Source organism: Triturus cristatus, chromosome 9 (genome assembly GCF_964204655.1).
Source record: "Triturus cristatus chromosome 9, aTriCri1.1, whole genome shotgun sequence".
Classification (NCBI taxonomy): domain Eukaryota; kingdom Metazoa; phylum Chordata; class Amphibia; order Caudata; family Salamandridae; genus Triturus; species Triturus cristatus.
The window spans coordinates 416,932,735-416,953,901 of record NC_140592.1 but is presented as its reverse complement, the minus strand read 5'-3'; positions in this window follow the sequence as shown (position 1 = coordinate 416,953,901).

Here is a 21,167-nt window from a genome sequence, read left to right as displayed (position 1 = left end):
TGTGTTTCTTATTTTGAAAAGTAAAGCGTCTGCTCTTATCACCCTTCTCTTTCCAGATATCTGTAATCCCCAGGTCTTTAGTGCATATTCCCACCAGTGTTCCCTCGAACCTGCGCGCGTGCGCGCGCGCCCACCTCTTTCACGCCGAGCGCGCACTGTCCTATATGAAGCGCGCACATAGCCGACCCCTGGAGCAGCTTGCAGCAGGGGGCTAACTCACTCAGCTCGAAGGGGCTGTCAACAAACGATCTGGGCTGTCAACAAACGTAACACTCACTCTCCGTGGCACATTCAAATTCACTAGCACCGATGTGACAATCAATTAAGCAGCCTATTATGATGGCTTAACGTCGTTCGTCAGTCATCCACGCAAAGACCACCCACTCAGCTGCCCATCTCCTAAACGTAGCACATCCACCATTGCGACCTTTCAGAACGGAGACTGCCCCGCACAAAAGTCTGAATCTCCGCTGACCATAGAATAAAAGTAACAAGTCAATGGTCTTTTAAAGACCTGTGAAGTACTCTGGTGCGGCTGGCAACTGAAAAACTGTCTGTGTGGTGACCAGGAAGCTCTCTCAGCCCGGGCTGACACACACGGCTGGGGAGGTGGCGGGAGGGGAGGGGGGGGTTCGGGGGAGACCAGATGGCCCAGATGGAGCCCTTCCCTGGGATAAATGATTAATATTTACATAGCAACTGGTGTATATGTAAAGAAAAAAGGTTAAAGTTACAGGGGGAGAAGGACTGAAGTGAGAAAAGCATTTCGTAAATAAAGGAAAGTGAAATGGAGGAGAAGCAAGAGCATTGATGAAAAGTCAAATGTGAATTACCCAATAAGAAACTATAAAATCAAAGAAAAACGAAGAGGTGATTTGTAGTTATTTACACCCAGTGTAGGTTTTTACTAGCGGATTTGATAGGGGTGGTAAAGAGATGGGAGGAACAACTTCTATTGTGTCTATGGACCACTATGCAAACCCAAAGGCTGTTCGTAGCGCTCATTTGGTGGCACAGAGACTAGGGTGACCGTCCGTAAATTGGACCTCACGTCCGTTGGGATCCCGTAATTTTTGGCCTTTTAGCGAACAGAGCTGTTCCCTTGTGAAAGGCCTCCGTCCCTGATGTGGCCGCTTCTCACTCCTCTGAGAACAAGACAGAGCAGCCCCACCCGCCCATTGTCATTCTGTGTGCGGCTGATTGCCACATACAGCATGACAATGGGTCTGGGCTGGCACAGCATGTGATGGCCTCCGCCAGCCTCAGTCCAGGGCAGGGCATTCTGTCCCATAAAAGTGCAAAAACGCCCCTGCTGCTGCTAGGTGAGAATCCAGTTAACCAAAGGAAGGCGGTGAAAAGTTCAAAGGAAAGGATTATAGTTCTCTCAAAGTCTCATCGTTTTAGAACTGACGCATTTTCAAAGTTATATTCAAGGAAGCCATGGTTGCTGCTGTATTATTTTATGCAACTAACAACCACTGACAAAGCCAATAGTTCTGGGTTGCTGTAGGTGTAACGTTACTTGTTCTAGGTGTAACGTTACTTGTTGTATTATATATCTGGATGCAATGACAGAAGCAACAAAAAATACCAGTCGGGCGGCACATTATACTAAGCACAGACTTTTAGCTTATGTGTTTTAAGCCACGCCCTTAATTACATCGAACACCCTTTTGGCGAGACGCCCCTCGTTTTTTCATCCCACTTAAAGCTCTGGAAATACCACCATGCCACAGTCGCCCCACGTCCAGGCACTGTGCATCATGCATGACTCATGCCTTCCACTTTTTCGGATTACCTATGTGCAGGGGCATAGTGAACCCTGCCCCACCCCACCCCTTGCTTTAGGAACTACAGTGAGGGTGGAGTTCTTGATGGGACTCTTCTGTCTGCAACTCTGCAGACAAAGGATCAGCTCATAATTAATGTGAAAAGGTGAGTGAGTGAGTAAGTGAAGGGATGGGTGGATGGATGGCTGGATGGATGAGTGAAATGATGGATGTATGTATGAGAGAATGGGTGAATTGATGAGTGAAATGATAGATTGATTGATGAATTGATAAGTGAAAGGGTGGATTGATGAATTGATAAGTGAAAGGGTGAATGGATGGACGGATGAGTGAAAGGGTGGATGTAAGGGCTTGTAGATGGGCAAAAGGATGGATAGATGAGTAAAAGGGTGGATGGATGAGAGAAAGGATGGATGAGTGAAAGCATGGATGAGTGAGGTTCAATGGACAGATTCATGAGTGGATGAGTAGATGGATGGGTGGGCGGATGGAAGGATGGATGGCTAAGTGAAAGGGGAATTGAGAGAGAAAGGAAGGATGGGTAAATGGATGACTGAACGTGTGAATGGGTGGAAGGATGAGTGACTGGGTGGATGAATGAGTAAGTGAAAGGATGGCTGGATAGGTGAATGGATGTGTGGAAGAGTGGGTGGATGAGTGTACGGATGGATAGGGTGAAAGGGTGGATGGATGGATGGATGGATGGATGGATGGATGGATGGATAATGGATGGATGAGTAAAAGGGTGGATGGAGGGATGGATGAGTGAAATGATGGATGGAAGGATACGCGATGGATAGGTTTGTAAATGGTTGAATATGGACATGGATGGGCACACAGATGGAAGGACAGAATGAATGGTGAAAGACTGAATGATGGATGAAAGTATGATTACACATTGTAAGCCCCATTATCTTAAGCAACATTTCCTATACATTGACTTTCACATTTATATGAGTCATTGTCTCTATATAATATGTGTGTGTTGCAACGCACTCCAACACTGCCCCACATACTTGGGATGAGTAGCACTGTAGAAGAAATTAAAAATACACACAAGAGAGGGTCTATGTGAAGATGAGGGGCGCCATTGGAGGGTGGTAGCAAGGCCCGACTGGCCGGACCGGGCATCAGGCGTTTTCTCTAGGAGCTGGAAAGGTGGGGGCGGTTTTGTTACCACAAAAAGACCTGCACATTTGCGTAAAGCTGCGCGCATACTGAAAAACCATGCAGTGCACAATTGTCTCAACCTAATATAAACTTACTTTCACTTGTACTTAAGTGGTTGTCTTTTTACTTACTTATATACTATTGCGCAACCTCCTCTGATGTGTCTGTAAAACTTACCTTTTACCTGAATTTTGACTGCTCTGCGAGGCATGGTTGAGTTATGGCATAGAAGCTCTGCCCATTTCCCACCCATCTTTTTAATTGGCTCTTATTACTGTCCTTTCTAAATCGTTGCTTTTCATTTGTGAATAGGCTTAGTAGTCCCTCCTTGGTACTGCCTTGTCTGTATTTGTATCCTCTCATAACGACTGGACTTTTTACTTGTGTTGTTACACGGTCTGCTTTATCTAGTGGGTGAGCACTGCTTTCTTTAATGATCTTCCCTATTCCACCCAGGATGTTGCATCACGCCGCCACCTTTTATATTATGTCATTTACTCATGTATTTTTACATTTCTAGCGCAGTTTGCTTTAACCATGGCCGTGCTTATTTATTTCATTTACGGTGCAGTCCGCTTTCACTTGAACAGCTGAGCTTATTTATTTATTTAATTTACAGTGCAACCGCTTTCACTTTAGTGGCTGCGCTACAAAAGCTTTCTTTCTTTCTTTTTATTACACTTTGTGTAAAAGTGCCCCATAGGCACTTTCACTTTAATGTTGGCCGCGCCCCTTTCTTTAGACGCTGCACCCACACACGCGGTCTGGTTCCTGGCGCACATAACCTTGGCTGCAGCGCACAGAGACCTTACACTGCCGCACACAGAGGAAAAAAATTAGAGGGAACATTGATTCCCACCCATTCTCGCATTTTTGGTAGATTCATTCTGTTTCTAGCCGGGAGCCGATCCACCTCTGGGTTTAAGAATATATTAAAATCGCCTCCATTTATTATGGGTACCGGGTATTCAGTAACTGAGAGTAAAGTTTCTGGAGTGGTGTGGGATCGTCTATATTTGGTCCATAGTAACCCACTATTATGTATGATATATTGTGTATCTTTACGTTGGCTATTACCCAGCTCCCTTTCGAATCCACATCGGCTGTCTCAATTCTTGCTTTTATGTTTTTTTTAGTTAGATCACAACTCCTTTCGTGCAGCATTGTTGGTTTGTACAGATGTACGCATCTACCCATTTTTGGTATTTGATTAATTCTGCCCATTCTTCTTGTAGAGGTAAGTCTCTTGTAGGATTATTATATCACAATCTGCAGCCTTCAGGTATTCCATAATTTTCCATCTCAGTCTTTTTTTTCTTAGACCAATTACATTCCATGTAAGTATATTCATTTTCATCAGTTTTTAGTTTTTTTTTTCTTCTTGAGAGACCCCTACTCCTGCCACCTCTTTCAGTTTTCTGTCCTCCTTAACCTTGCACAACTTGGACTTTTTTCTTTTTTCCCCCTAACTTGCTCCCCACCCTGTGCTATTTTTATTCCTTTTTTCAATACGTTTTTTAGTGATTCTTCCCCTTTTCCCTCCCTGGAGAAACCTCCCTTTTCTTTTCTTAGGCTAAGCACTGTCCGTTTGAGCTCCTTATTTTCTTAAAGCTTAGATGACTATTAATTGTTCCTTTTTTTTTTCTCACATGCGCACTTTTTGTTGTGTTTATATCTGGTTTATTAAGCACTCCACTTCACTAGGATCTCTAATGTTGTGCATTTTGTTTTCCCACATGATCCGTAACGATGCCGGGAATCGCATCCGCACTGACGCACTGACGCACCCAAGGTTCTTAGTTCCTGCATTAACTGGTCAAGTTCCCATTGCCTGTCCTGCGTCAATTTGGCAATATTGGATCTAATTCGAAGTGACCAACCATCTTTGCTGAAGGAGTCTGCTTTTAGGGCTTCCGCAAGAATTCTTTCCTTTAGGACGTATGTCTTAAAGATTATTAATATCTTTCTTGGGTTCTTTCTCATTTTCCCTCTGCTAAAAGTATCCCGGTGCACTCTTTGGATATCTTCTGCTAAATTGCCTGCTTTTGGTCAGGGGAATAACTCCTCTAGCAGTGTAACCGTAAATTTCCTGATATCCTCGCCTTCCAGACCCTCTGGTATGTTAAGCAACCTCAGATTGTTCCTTCTAGCCTGGTTTTTCAGAGGTTCCATCTTATCTCTGATATCGGAGTCTGATGCCTTTAGGTTTTTTATTTCTTTCTGATTCCCTTCCACTTTCTTGCTTAGGAAGTCCACAACGCTTCTATCAGGGACTCTCTTTCCATTAGAGCATTTATCTTGTGGTCCAACGCCTCACATTTTTCCTATTTCTTATTTTGATTTGTTTCTGATGTTGCAAAGTTGGACCTCATTTCACCCAGCATGGCCTCCATCAGTTTCTCAGTGGTGTTTAGCGAAATCTGGTTATAACTCTCTCCTTGCTGTAGATACGCACAAGCCGAGGCTTGTGAATCGGTGGCCGACTCCACCTGGTCAGGTGTGCCTAACAATCTGAACCTATTGCCCTCCATTAGGACTTCTGTTGTTTCTCTAGTGCCTACCACTCCAATTGACCCTACCTCGGCACCCCCAGATTCTGTGCCTCCCTGTCTCTCCTGAACTTTAAAATATGCTCTGAGGGATGGGGTGATTTTTACGAGAGTTCCTGGGCCTGAGGTCCCTAGCTTTTTCCTGCTTGCCCTGGATAGAGGTGCTCGTGGTTGGCCTGAAGCGTGTGCCCTATCTTTCTTCCTGGTACTTTTAGGTTCAATATCAGTACCCTCTTTTGCGTAATCTCAGGGGGCCTGACTACTCACCCCTCTGCTTCTACGACTGTAAGTCTTTGCGGGGGGTGCCCCTTTGTCAGAGGATTTAAATATATTTACTGAAATAGGGGGAAGCGGTTTAGTTTTCTCTCCCTTCTTTCCCCTCTTTAATACCTCCGAACATTTAGACTGCTCCTTCCTCCTTTCCCTTTGCACACACTGAGGCTCCGTGTCACTTATTCTACATAGGCTTTCTGTTGAATCACTTCCATCTTTCCCCCTTGGCCGAGGCGCGGGTGTAGACTTCAGTACAGCGTCACTCCCTGCAGCGTTCCCGCTGCTTCTCGAGGTAGCTGCCTAAAATGCTGTTTTCCCTCTCAGCGGGACTCTCGCGGCAGCCCTCCTGCTACTTTGGCAAGCCACAACCGCTTCTGCCCACACGCCTCCCGGCCAGAGCGCGCCACGGCTCATCGCCACCTCCTTCCATCCTGACTCCACTGCGACTGGCTCCACTGCGTCCACATTCTCGTTCGCGTGCAGGGCTCCGGGCTCGGGACACAGCTTGCCGCCTTAATCGTAAGTTTTCCCGATTCCAATTTCCTTTATAGCATTGACCCTATAGCCTCATTCCGCTTAGAGATGCCGTTCCTATGAGTGCTTTTCCCACATAAAATTCAGTCTGGAGTCATGTATGCACACAACAAGCACGGAGAGTGAGGAGCTCCCGATGGACTGTGCAGCCAGCGGCCATCTTCTCTGATCTCGTTTTTAGGTCTCGCTGGCGAGATTTAGTGTTGACAGGGTACTTTTAGTAAGGGGCATGAAGCCCCGCCCCTCTTCCAAGAAAAAATCAAATGAGAAAAGGAGGAAAATTGAGTAAAGGGCAAACAAGAAATGGGATAAGAAAGAGTAGAACAAAAAAGAAAATATGAAAGAAACAAAGAAGGAGAAACATTGAGGAAATGAGGGTAGTTGAGAAAAAGAACGAGGAATGTACAGTAAGTGAATACAACAAGAAAACAAGACAGAGAAAGTATAACGTAGGAGAAACGATGAAGACATGGAAAGAAGATAAGGCTGAAAACAAGTAGAAAAAGAATGAAGACGGAAAAAAAACGAAGGAAAAAAGCAGAGAAAGAAAGAGAGGGCAAAAAAGAAAGGAACTAGAGCTGGAGAGAAATCAGGATAGAGGAGAGGAAGGAAAAATAAATGGAGAAATGAGAAATACTGGAAGAATTCTGAGATTTACACGACCTCCCCCGGGCACTAACAGCCTTTCCAGATGGTGAGTCTATATATCATCATTACCAACACCCACCCCGGGCCTGAGGATGATGTTGGAAAGTGCAGCACTTACCATCAGCATCCCCAGGCTCACAATGGAAGTGCATCGGTCAAGGTTTCCGGTATATCTGTTCTTGACACAAAATTAGCTCAGGAGGCTGAGCATATGTTGCACAGACGTGTGTAACTCCTCAGTTTCAACTTTATAATGTCAAGTCAGTCTTCCACTCCTCTTGACTTTTACAGTGAGCACCTTGAGCTTGATAATTAAAACATCCCTCTCAGCATGTGTGCGCCTCTACTCAGTGTGACAGTGTGATGTGTCGGCTAGTCTGCCAGACCCAAAGCGTCAGTGTGCCTGTGACTCAGTGTGCCTGCGTGTGATCACGTGCTTTGGTACACCCGTGTGCCTCTATGTATTAGTGTGTCTGTCTCACGGGGTGTGTGTTTCTCAGCGTGTGCATGCATGTGTGCCCGTTTGTAGTGCGGTTGCTATGTATGTCTGTATGCAGGGGTCATTGTCATTTAAAACGCCATTACTTCACGAATGGAAAAAAAAAGCAATAACATTTTCAATGCCAATAGCTCAAAACAATGTCATTGCGAGATCTATTGCATTGTAAATGCTTGTTAGACGTTGTTATATCTATTGCTTTTAAATTTGTTATGTCTTGTTGGAAAGATTTTTCGAAGTTATCCTTATATTGTTGGTTGAACATGGGATTCAAGTTATAGAATAGCTTATCTTACTTCCTTCAACATAAGTAGCAATATTTTATTGGATGTATTGTGGTTACTTTTACTAATTATCTATCATCTAGGAATTCTCCTAATACTTGTACAGAATAATTATTTTTGTATTTCTTGCAGTACCCTCCTTTCTTTCTCCCTTTTCTCTCTCTAGCATTCCTTTCTTCTCCTATCAATATTTTCATAGTCTTTCTTTTCTTTTCTCAGAACAGCAATTTTAGTTATTTGTAATGTCATTTTCTAGTTTGTCCGATAATAAACAGTCCACATGACAATAATATTATGTTTGTCTCCTATTTTGTCATTACAAATTATAACTTTCTTTCCATGCTTTAGTATTTATCTTCCAAACATTAAGAAAAAACTCAACTAAAAAAATAGTACACGCGTGGGTAATTTCCGTGAATTTGCTAACTAGCATCAAGGTAAAATGAGGAAATTACGTATGAAAGAATGATGAACATTTTGCACAGGCATACCTTTAATATGGAGCTGGATAGTTTTAGATAGACAAAGGCGTGTACATATTTTCATACTTGGAGATTGAGGACTCTGCTTAGGAATGATGGGTGCTGTGTTGTTTCAAGAGTAAGGCTCACTCATTGTACACAATAAGTCTCCAGGCCTGTCAGCAATTAAATCATTAGCTGAACTGATGAAGTCATTACAGCTGGAAACAAAAACACTCTACATAGCTAGCACTTTCACTTCCTTCACAGACAAGCACTGACAAAGCTAGCAGAAGCACTCTCAGTTCCCTCCCATAGTACCAATCTCAAACTACCAGAAGCGTTCTTGCACCCTTAAACACTCTCACATCTCCACAGACTGTTGTAACACTACTGAGAGCTCGCATACACTCACAACGTTTCAGTCTGACAATATTGATAGGATTCTCACAACCTCACAGACTAACAGCCCTACTCTAATGGATGCACACTCACACTCATTACCTCCTCGTCAGTCTTCCTCGCCACATGACTAACAAAGTGAGCTTCAGCTCCACACCAGAACCCTCCAAAGCAAAACAAGTCAGCCTCCCATGCCTCCCATTCCTTCCCAATATGGCCGACCCATTACACTCCATGACCACTATAAGAGACGGGCCGGCCCAACCCCAAAGCCTGTTTTTTTAGTTCTGCGCACGTCTCTCCAGATGCGTCAGGTAAGTGGTACCTGCACTAGCGGGTGCATGGGTCTCGGGTTGGAGGTCCTGCTCTAGCGGACCCTGGGATCTTAGACTCTTTCCCCCCCCTTTTCCCCGGTGTGTTCTGTATTGAGCCGGTTAGGCTCTGCTCTAGCGGGCCAAGGTTTTCCAGGGGGGGTGTGGCCGGGGTACTGTTTGGGATGGGGGGCCGGAGCTGCCTTGCCTCCTCTGTTTTCATTGAGTCTGTTTCTTCACTTGTATGCTGCATGAGTGTTATAGGCATTTGTAATTTGTGTCCCTTTACTCTGTGCCAGGTTGTCACCGCCCGCCTGCCTTTCATGGCGCTGCTGCGAGCGGCGGCTGTGCGTGTTGTTTCCCTGAACTTTGTTCTCGCCGCCCGCCTGCCCCTCGTAGCGCTGAGGCGGGCGGCAGCGGCTAGGCCTTTCAATGGGAATACGGCTGTCAGCTGCGCCGTGTGTGGGCTGGGGCATCTTTCAACGATGGAAAGCTGCTTGTGCCGCTCGCCGCGCATCTTGTCACTGATATGCGGTTTGCTATTCGTGGACCGGCTCGCCACCCGCCTTCCCTTCGATGCACTCTGGTGGGCGGCGGCGGTTGTACTCAGTTTCGTTGTTCCCCGCTAGCGCCGCCGGCCCTTTAACCGCTGCGAGAGGCGGTGGCGGTGTGTTTCTTACCTTCCTCCTGATTCCCCACTCCTGCTGCTCTCGCCTCCCGCCTGCGCTTCGAGCCGCTACGGCGGGCGGCGGCGGTGCTGTGCAGCTCTTGCGGTCTTCACGGCGTGGGGCTCTCTCTGCAGGTGGGTTCCCATGCGGATGTTGCTGGTCAGTTTCATGCGGCTGACCCGCCTTTTCCTGTCTGCTTTTGGGGGCCACTGTTTTCTTCTCCTTTTGTGGGCTCCTGCTCCGCTTTGTGGGTGTGTTCCTGCGCTTTTGCTCTCCTGCTCATGGAGCATGGGGGATGCCCCTGTGGGGGTGGGCTCGGCCTCACAGGTTCCTGCTACGTCTGTCTCGCTTCCGTCCGTTCTGGACTTGATTCAGGTTCCGGTTGCGGCTGCCTTTGCTCAGCGCGCTGGTGGGCGGGATCCCTCTTCTCCTACTCGCTCCTTCCATTGCCTCTGTCGGGCTCGCTGCCGTGTGGAGCTGCATTCTTTCCCGTACGACTTATGGCCTGCCTTGTATCCCACTGTGTCTCCGGTCCTTCGTGTGGGTGGTGCGGTTACCTTCGTTCCGCAGTTTTCGTTTGGGTATGGTTTTGGTTTGGTTTCTTGCTCATGCGCGCTTCACTCTTCTCGGGGAGGAGGTTGTGTCTTTCCGGCTTGCGCGGCCGGCCTTGGTGCTGTGTTTCCTGGTGTCACGGCTACAGCGCTCCCCCTCCTCTGATTCTGGGCAGCTCGCTTGTGCACCGTGTCTGTCTCCCTGGTATTTGTGCCGTGTCCTGTTGGGTGTTCTCGCTTCAGCTTGGAAGAAGAGTCACTCTGGCCTAATGGTTAAGGTCTTAGAAGCTTACTCTGAAAGTTAGGTGTTCAATCCCTGGTCTTGCATTGACACTGTTTGCTCAGTCTAAAGTGTGGGCAATGGTATTTCCTTCAGTGAGGTTGGGAAATACTTTACTCTTCTGCTGCTGTCCCGTTTTTGCCACTGTCCGGTACGAGTCTGGGGGAACTATACTCGCTTTGGTTGTTGGTTTCCTTCTTCTTTTTTGGTGGTGACGGGCCTGCTTCGTGGCGCAGGGTGTAGTTGCAGTTTACGGGGCGCCGGGTCTGGTGGCGCTGTGGGCTATTGTATCCACTGCGGGGGCCTGTGTTCGACCTCTGGGTCGCAGGTTCGAATCCTGGCGGGTCCGCTCAGCCTTTCATCCCTCTAAGGTTGATGAACTGTGTCCCGTTGGGTTGGGTAACAATATTCATCTGTTATTCAGCTCTTTACAAATACACAGATTTGGGATTTGCTCCTCATTCTGCTATACTGCAGTTTCTGTTTCCTTGGTTGTGGCATCTGGGTGTCGTACGCCCTTCCGTGCTCTGCATGTCCCTGCTTTTGGGCCTTCCAGGTGTTTTCTCACTCTGGTTTTCTTCTATGTTGGCCTCGGCGGGTCCCAGTGGGTTTTTCTCTCCGCTTTTTTGCAGGGTTCCATCTTTTGGCTTGGATGATTTTGATGCGCCTGTTATTCGGGGCCTGTGGCGTTGGTTTGCAGGGCCTCTGCTTCATGGTTTGCTGTGTTGTCCCTGTCTCCTTCGTCCCTTCCAGGCTTTGGGCCTACAGTCCTACGTCCTGTGGACTCCTGTTCCCGCCATTGTGGTACGGGGTCCGTCCCGGTCGGTTCCCTGTTGGCCGTCCTCCGGGGGTCCCCAGGGGCTGTGGGCTGCGGCGTGTCTGATGTGGACAGGCTGCGGTTGGCGCCTGTCCGTCCGTCTCTGGGCGTCTTCGGTCGCTTGGCGTTTTCTTGCTGGCTGTTTCTGCTCCTGGGGGGGCTCGCCCTGTCTTGTCCAGGTCCGCGGCTTTGCCGCTCCCTCCTCCTCCTGTTCCCTGTCTCGGTGGGCGGCTCTTGCTCCCCTTTCCTGCTGGCTTCCTGTTGGTCTCGGTGCCTCTGGCCCTTCCTTGGTTCTTTTTGCCCCGGGCCCTTCCCACTCTACTCCTGGTGCTGCTAGGTGCCTCCTTCCCGATTGTTGGAGGCATATCCCTTCCTGGGGGGCATGCTTGGGTTCCCGATCTGTACTGGGTCGGTGGGTTTCCCTCTGGGCAGTTTTCCCGTCTGGCTTCTGTTTGCTTTTCCTTGGCTTCTCTGGGGTTTTCCCCGGCCTTGCTGGGGCTTGTTTGTTGCCATTCTGGTGGGTTTGTCCTCTGCCTCGTGCTCCGGGGTGTTTGCGGGGTTCGCACCTGTTGGTTTTTTGGCCCATTGGTGCTGACCTTGCCTGGGTCATTTTTGGCTCCGTCCGTTCCACCCTGTTTTGTGGTTCGGGCCTCTTTTTTGCCTGGATGGGAGTTCTCCTCGGAGCGTCTGGTGCTGTCTGCTTCCTTTGGGTCCCCGGTGTTGGCTCTTTGGCCTTCTCGTCCGGGCTCCCGGCTTTGCGCTTTCCTGGGGTCCTTTTTCTTCCAGGGATTCTGGGCTTGTTTGGCCTGGCCAGAGCTTTCGTCCTGTTAGTGGCGCTCGCCTGGGTGTCTCTTTATTTGCGTCTGCTACTGCGTCTGCCCCTGCTTTCTCTTTCCCTTGCTGGTTTTTGTTTCCGGCCATGCTGTTGGGTGTCCGGGGGTGCTGGTGGCTCCCTGTGAGGGTCTCCCGGTTCTCATCTCCCTGGCGGGGCCCTGTGCGGATTGTATCCCCGTTTTTGGTCCCCACTTTTGGGGTTCCGGGGCATGGTGGCTCCCTGTGGGTTTTCTCCCTGTGCACTCCTGTTCCTGTCGGTTCTTCGTTGTTCAGCTGGGAAGGGCCTGCTTGTTGACTGGCTGACTGTGTGGCCACCTGTGTGCTCATTTCGGTGGCTCGCTTCCTTCTTGTGGTGCGTTCCTGTACGGTTTGCTTGGTCCCTGTGCGGGGTGGTCTCAGGCCGCCACGCTGCATTTCCCTTCCTTCTGGACGTGGGCGGACCTGTGGGTTTTCCGCTTTTGTCTGTTGGCCGGTTGGGTTCCCTTGGTGGCTGGGTCTCTTCGGTATCGTTTCCGGTGCCTTTGTGGGTCCTTTTTGCCTTGTACCTGCCTAGGTTCTCTCCTTTGGGGTCGTGGTCCCTTCCAGGGGTCCTTTGTGTGACTGGGGTATTGTTCCTGCCTGTTTCTCTTCTGCGCCCTTTTTCCGTTCTTGCGGCTCTTGCCAGTCTGTTTGGTCACGTCTGGTTCCACTGCCCCGTTCCTCTGATGGTTTCAGCTCTCTCACGGGTGGTGGTCAACCTTGCGGTGTTGCTTTGTTTGTCGGACTGCGTCTCTTTCTGCTGTGGCTTTTTTGTTGGGTCGCTGTGGTGGGGATACCCTCTGTTCGTTTGGTTCCTCTCTCTGGGTTTTTGCTTCCCTCTCACTTTTGGCTGTCTGTTGGGCGGTCCTGGTGTTTTTGGTACGGCTTGCTCTTTTCTGTTCTGGGCCCGGTTTGCTGTTGTCTTTGTCTCCGTGCGGTCTGGTGCCCAGCCCTTTCCCTGTCCTCCTTCGGCTTTTGCTTGGGGCGGATTTCCTGGCGGCACTTCGTGTCTCTGGTGTCTGGGTTTTCGGCCTTCCCGGTGTCTTTCGGTCCCGGGCTGGTTCTTCCTGCTCGTGGTTGCCTCTCTCCTGGGTGGTCCTTCCACTCGTCCTGGTCTGTTGGGTTTGCCCTCTTTCGTGGGCGTCCACTTCGGGTCTTTTGGGTTCTTGTGAGTTTCCATGAAGCCGCTTGGCTTTGGTATGTGCTCACTTTGTTAGTCATGTAGCGAGGAAGACTGACGAGGAGGTAATGCCCCGATTACTTACCGGTAATCTTCATTACTCCGGGTTAGTCTTCCTCGCCACATGAGTTCCGATCCCTCCCTCCCTGTCTGGCTATCGGCTTCATGTTTGGGCTTGGTAGTTTCAGGCTTTGGGGTTGGGCCAGCCCGCCTCTTATAGTGGTCATGGAGTGTAATGGGTCGGCCATATTGGGAAGGGATGGGAGGCATGGGAGGCCAACTTTTTTTGCTTTGGAGTGTTCTGGTGTGGAGCTGAAGCTCACTTTGTTAGTCATGTGGCGAGGAAGACTAACTCGGAGTAATGAAGATTACCGGTAAGTAATCGGGGCATCACCAAACTATCAGCAAATCCTAAACATATAGCAGATTTGTATTGGCAAGGGTGTGTGCGTGTGTGTTTGTGAGTTTTATGTTGGATGGGCAAAAAGTAATCATGCATGAGTCAGTGAATAGGTGATTGACTTCATGTATGTGTGCAACCATGAGTGACTAAGTGCATGATTGATAAGTGATTTAGTGCATGGGATAGCTCAGCAGTTGCATTGATGGAAGTATCCAGACCCTTATGAGTCAAAATCTTTAGTGAAATAGACTAGCCCTTCCTTACCTATAGCTCCATCTGATCTCAGATAATTTTTAAAGATAAAAAGATAAACCAATTACACAAAAGGAATTCTATCAGACTGCAGTGGATTAAATCTTCTGTCATCTTTGTACCGGCTTTTAAAAACATTATCTCCATGTTTAACTACATAAACCGATAACCTTTACATCGACTGTCCAGACTAAGGGAACGCCGTGTACCTTTTTCAGCTGATCCAGCTATGTGCCAGTGCTAAGAAAACAGCCTTAAAGATAAAACCTGCTAATCCAGGCTTCATAATAGTCTCTGCTCCATAAGAAAGGAGGAGGTAAAACAAACATCTTGCACCACAGACAGTGAAAGAATACGTATTTATCTGGCACAGTATTTTTGACTAAGTGCCCAGTTAAAAGGACCAAACAATGCATTCTTACGAGTCTTATGTAATGTTTTCAGTTTCATTTGAATGCAGCAATTATTTGTCAGGTAGAGGGTGTGTGTGTGTGTGGGTTTGTGTTACTATCTTTGTGGGGACTTGAGTATGATAACACACTCGCGCTGTGGGGACTTGATTGCACTGTGGGGACCTGAACCCAAGTCCCCACAAGGTAAAGTTTTCTAAATGATTGGAAATGACTTCAGAAACATCTGTGCCAATTTTTACAACTTTTAAAAAAAGTGCCTTGTGGGGACCTGTGTTTCACCATGTGTGTTTATTGTTTTGCTCAGCTCTGCCCCCATAGACAGGAGGTGGTACTGCAGCCTTAAACACACAACATATTAAACACACTTCAGTAATTGAATCCCATCTAGCAATAGAAGATAGGGCTTTTGAAGGAGCATATCCATCACAAAACTGAATAACTGATTAGAATGGCTTTTTTAATTGTATGTTACCTTTTGTTTCGAAGCAAAACATTAATCAAATGAAGCGATTGACGTTGCACTTTTATTTTATTTGCTGGTTGTTTTCTTTGAAAAGCCAAGAAATGCACAATAGATTGAATGTTATTATTTTACATTTCCTACACATGACCGATTCCCTACTTAAGATCTCACATTACCTTCTAGTTCAATTATTGATCATGACTAATGCATATCAACTAGGCCTTTACTTTTGTGCGCAATATAACATGTTTTCTTATGGGTGCTCACAGTTAAGCTGAAAGTATATACGAGTACCTTTTCATTTGGATGTTATTTTGGTAAAAGTGGATACTCTATTGTGTAGAATTAAGGAGAACATTTCCTGCTAGAAATGTTCAATTTGTTATATGGGAAATGAAAATTTCACACATTTTATGTATTGTGAGTTTCACTAACTGAATTTCGCTTGAGCCTAACAGGTCTAAAAGGCCTAACATTTAAGCAATGAATACAAAACTTTAAAAATAAACAATAAAACACTCTTTCTGAGTTTAAAATTGACACAATCTCAGGCAAATTGTGTTTGTGCACACTCTATTACAGCGCGTTAAACACATATTGCAGAGATTTACTGACCAGCTGTAACAGTTTCTTTTCCTTTGAAATTTGCCCAGGTCAGTAAAATGAGTAGCAGGTTAGATATGCAAAACCAACTGCAAGCGCCATGTCTTCTACTTAAAATGCAACTCTTTTTCCACGGTAAAAAACATAGCATTTCTTCAATCTATGAATGAGTATTAGATATTTTTCTAGCCGTTTATATGTAATGGGGTGAAAATCAGGTATGTATTACTTTGACACTGAAGGCACATCCGCCCGTCTTTAGAGGCCTGAATAAGATGATCAAAGATTAAATGGTGAACGCATTCATGTCAATAGAATTGAGCAGGTTAAAGCTGACCCCCCTACCCCTCTCCTGAGCCATTCTTAAACAAAGTGGGCTCCGCCTTTTGTGGTAAAAGTTCTGAGTCAGACGGTTATAAGCCAAAACAAATCAACTGTATTGTCGGGAATGAAGTTAAGGGCTTATTAAATAGTGGTTTCTTAAACCAGGAATGTCTGCAAAATCGAGTTGCTCTGTAATTGCACTTTAGTATTGTGTTGACATTAAGAGCTATGTGCTTCAAAAAGATTAATGCTATAGTGTTGTTTATATGCTGTGACTGCAAACGCTTCATGTCACGTATACTGGATGCAGCATATTTATTTAAGTCTCCATGAGGCACTTACGCAGAGAAGTTATGCCTAACCTTCTTTTTCTTGTTATCCTTGGCAAGCAATTTTAACCCAATGTACCAAATTTGGTGCTACCTACACTTGATTAATTTCATTGCACACTGTGCAAAACCAGATATATACTGCTTATTAGGGTATAACTGTGCTGCATAAAAAACATACCCATTTTTAACCATTATTACAAGGGGCGCAAACTTGTATGAGTGCTGACAAGGCCGTCAGGGCATTGTTTTTAAAATGTTTTTAATTTCATCTTTACAAAGTATAGTGTTTTTTGACTATCACTTGTAATGTGTTATGTGTAACTCAAATGAAAATCAGCACAGACAAAGCCAATATGTTTATTTTTTAATCTGGATTTTTGAATCTGGAGACCTCTCTGTAATGGCAATAAATTGGAAGGTAACATATTGAGTTGTATTGTGCCTTTCACAACATACTGTGTGGTAGTACTATGTTTGGAAGAGTGTGAGTTTGTCAAGGAGGGTACATGGGTAGTGCTTTGATGTCATGCCTGAGAACAGTAGATGACCTATACTCATATTCCGTCATGAACCCTACGTGGCAATTCATAGTGAAAAGGTATGGTCCCAGGATGTCTTGGCATTACATGCTGGTAAATGGATGGACTGAAAGTGTGTGAATCTGTATGGCCTATCAGTGGAGCGTTATGGCATTAGGAGAGTATGAAAGAGGATGCTCAAATTGTCACAGCAAGTGCAAGTTGCGCAACCACAATGTGATGCCGAAAAGTGTGAGAAAAGACACCATTGTTCATGGGAACATGTGCAAACCAGTGTAACATCTAATGCAGAAGCCTGCACTAGAGACTTTTAGGTGATAGGTGAGCTCACAGAAACAGCAGCACATTACAACCAGATGTGGTCTTGAGCACTGTGATTAAGACCAGACCTGGACAAAACACAGAGTTTTCTTTTTGATTTGTCATAAAATATTTTTTAGGACTCCATAGAGTGCAGCCGGTTTCTCCTTCTAGTGGGATTTTTATATATATTGTGCTGACCTTCAGCATTGGTTAGTGTGCCCAACCTTTCAGTTGTTGCCATGACTGTGGCTCTTGCAGTGTTCCCTAGATGTGCCCAAGCTTGACCATGCTTCTGAAGAACAACATTGGGTGCCCTGAATGGACTACACATAGGCCTAGCTCCAGCATTTGCAAAGTGTCTGCCATGTGGACAATGCACCCAAAGAGGAGAAACTGCTGAGTTAAGGCACTTTGTCCCTGTCTGTCAAAGCACTCATTGGCTGCCCATGGGGCATTCAGCATGGTCAATTAGAACCACCTGTTGCTGCAAAAGTGCATTGAAGCTACCAACTAACCAGATCGGTATCTGAAGGAAGAGTCCATCACTTCATTGCCCAGGGAGACCCAGTAACTATCACCAAGACTCACCAGTCCAGATTAAGTGGACCTGCTGCAACCTCGGGGTCCATTTCCTGTTGACGCTGTCTCTGTCTGAAGATAGCTGCCGCCACTGCCTCCAGGACACTGCCATGGAGACTGCACCAGCCCAACTTGAGCAGGGCAGCAGCATAACTTCACTACAACCATCAAGTCTCCAGTGAAAAAGGACTCTGAGCTGGAGACCAATCTGAGGCCTACCACAGCCCAGAGAACAGGTGAGAGACTGAACACTGCTAAAGATTCAAAAAGACTGATATCTAAAGTAGGGAAGCACTACACCTGTACTGTTTTCTGTACCTGAAGCACCCTAGTACATGAGAAGGGGAGAAAGGAGAAGAGTGGAGAAGCAGCTTCCTAGCTGCATAAAACTTACACCCAGATATTCCAACTTGGTCTGGAGTGCTGCCAGCACATCACCAAATAAGCTAATCCTATGTCCCATGCCTGAAATAAATACTCATGTTTTCTGGATCTTATTTTAAAGTGGTCACTAGTGGTTCTATTGGTAAGGCAAAGGTATCCTTGTGGAGTTCATGTATGAATCCCTTTCAGATTTCCACGGGGCAGGCATGGGTTACTGGGCCCAACTGTGGTGGTTGAGGCCTGCTAATCCTGGTGTCCGGGGACCCGACCTACTATGTGGATTCTGACTAACTGGGCCAAGCACTCTTTCTGCACCTGGCTCTCAGTGGTAGCTTTTGTCAAGCAGTCAACTGTAAAAATGAATGGGACCTTCTGTTCAATCTGAAATCCGGGAAAACAGGGCTTCAGATGCCAAACCAGTGCATCAGACTGTTTCAGACTTTCAGCGCTCTTCTGGGTTATTGTCAGTCCCCCCCCTAAGCTCAGGTTCTCCAATCCCTGGTGCAGCTTCTCACAAGCTCAGTAGCTCTTATCAAGAAGTCCCTTGTTACCTCACATTCTTTAGAGCCAGAACGTCTGCTTATTTGCCCAGCTTGTCAGCCTCTCTCTTATGCGTTTGCATTTCCTTACTGCAAACGTTGACACACTTCTGAGCTACACACCCATCTTATCACTGGGAGAACTCTTGGGACACGTCGACAGTATTTTACAGCCAGAAGTTTTAATCTACCCAATATTGGTCAGGGCATCAAGTAGCATAAAAACATTTTCCGTTGCTTATCACATAAATAATTGCAGGATCTTTGCAGGATTAGTTGTAGCCTTCGCTTGTGCTACTCAGATCCTCCTCTTCAATGCCTAGCCATAACATTTTTGTTGAAATGAAAAACAACATTTAGGGGCAGATTTACAAGAAACTGATGCATCTCTGCGTTATAGCAGGAATGCGTCAGTTTACTTGCGTTACTCAAAAAAACCCTTGCCCCACCATGGATGCGTCACATTTACAATGCAGCACACCATGGCGCAAGGATTGAAAGGTGCATCAATCACCTGTTGGCGTAAAGGTAACGCATTGCTGGAGTCGTGTCGCAAGCTTGACACAACTGCAGCAATGCTCAGGAATGCCTATTCTTACTGTGCTGTGTCACTCCTTCCGCCTGCTTCAAGCAAGCGTAAGGTTTTGACGCACTGGCGTCATAGAAGTGGTGCCGTGAAATCTTGTAGATTTCACGGCATCACTTTTACGAGGCTTTCTTGCGTCTGAACGCCCACCTTGCATACATTATACCTGACGCAGGTATAGCGTGGCGCAGGTCTTTACAATGTGACACATCTCCCTAGATGCGTCACATTGTAAATGTGGTGCAATGTATACGCCCCCATGGCGTCACAAAAGTGATGCAACAGCGAGGTAAAAATGTCGCAAGAGGCTTGTAAATCTGGCCCATAGTTTGTACTGTGTGCTTTACAGTACAGCCGTTTAATATTAGCTAGTGACTAAACGTGATTCCAGAGGACAGTAAGAATGTGTTATATTTTCTGCTTGTAGAAGGCCTGAAGTGATGCTCAACATGTCCAATAAGGAGTTCATCTATCAGAGCAGCATTAGACAGAACTGCATGCTGAATTAATGAGCACAGTGTAAAGAGCAGATGATCAGGGCCACCGAAGGAAAGGTACTGTGGAGGAAAGAATCCTTCCAGGTTTCACAAAAAATATGCGCCATGAAAAAGCAAAATAATGCAGCAACAACGAGGCATATTATGCAATTTAAGGCAAACTATGCAAATCGTTCTATGGCCTTATTATTTAACAATTTTTACACTGTAATTCACAATACAATGTATATAGAAAATCCACTGTATACTCAGCAAATTCTTTTAAAAATAATGGGTTTTCTTGTATGTGTTACACGAACACCGTTTTATACATGCACACCATTTTATTAATGCTGGTCTTTCTACCTCTATGATTAAAATAGTTTTCGTAAAACATTTATGTTGCACACGGAAAACATACCTGCGAGAATATACATACCTGTGATAAAATGTGCGCTTATTTTATTCTGAACATCTTGTTTATGTTTAAAAATGTATCTTGAGTTTATCCTGTGTTCATGCCATACATATACCTGTTTCCTATTTTCACCTGTTTCCTATTTTTCTATTACATATTCAGGTGTTTTATTAGGAGGCACCATGACACTGAAGCCGTAAATCCTTTCACAGAGATGTGATAAAATAGGTCATATTTTAAAATCTGAGTACCCGTTTTTCTGTGTCATAATTTTTTATCGTAATTCGAGTGCACTCTTGAAATAACTAACTGATTCAAAAGTGCCTGTTGACTAATCACCGCTTTGAGAATAGTGCATGTGATATAATCTTGAATGCACTTCAGTAAAAAAAAAAAACTATTTCAAGTGTAAGAAGGAAAAAAAATTCACATTGCATTTGAGGAGCAATTTAAACTAACTCTACTATCCTCAGCCTGTAAATAAAGCCTCGCCCTCAGTCCACCAGCACGGATGTTTTATGTATCTGGCTTGAGACAAGACACCAGCCACAGTCATGCAGACACACCTATGCATAACAAAGGGCCATTAGCACGTCAAAAGGCCCGAGTGCTGGAAGCCGGTGAAGTCACTTTACTTCCCAGATGGGCGATGGGCCCTGCTTCCAAGAGCACACCTTTCCAGGAAGAAGGAGCCTCTGATGCCGCGGATCTGACACCCGGACAGCAGCAAGGGTGGGGCTCGGGCATCTAAAAAGAGGCTGTCTCTAATCTGAGACTCGAAATGTTAGCTACTTTACCAACAACAGTTGTAATTTTAAAGTGCATTGGACATTTAAATGCGCTGGTGTTTTTATTGCAATTCGCAGAGAATTCCTTCTGTCCAGAGGTTTATACTTAGTGAAAGTGAAAAACATCTCGATCTCTTCACAAGCTATATTGCAGTGTTTTGGGGCTTTTTCTTAACATCCTCACATTGAAAGGTAATGTGCATTACAAATGGAGAGATGAGAAGAAGGGCAAAATGGCAGGACCGGGGCAAGAGGGGGAGAACGTCGAACTTTGAAGGATCTAAGAAATGAGTGTTTGGAACTTTGGGGGAGTTTAATATGAGGAAAGAAAAAAACATAGGACGTCGGTCCCACAAGGAAGATGACGGAGAAAATTAACAGATCTGAGGAAGGAAATAATGAAAGAGCTTAGGTGGAAATGGGATGAGGGAGAGAAATAGACAGGGGTCTGATATATGGAATGTGTGCAAAGAAAGAAATAACAAAAGTTAGTGTG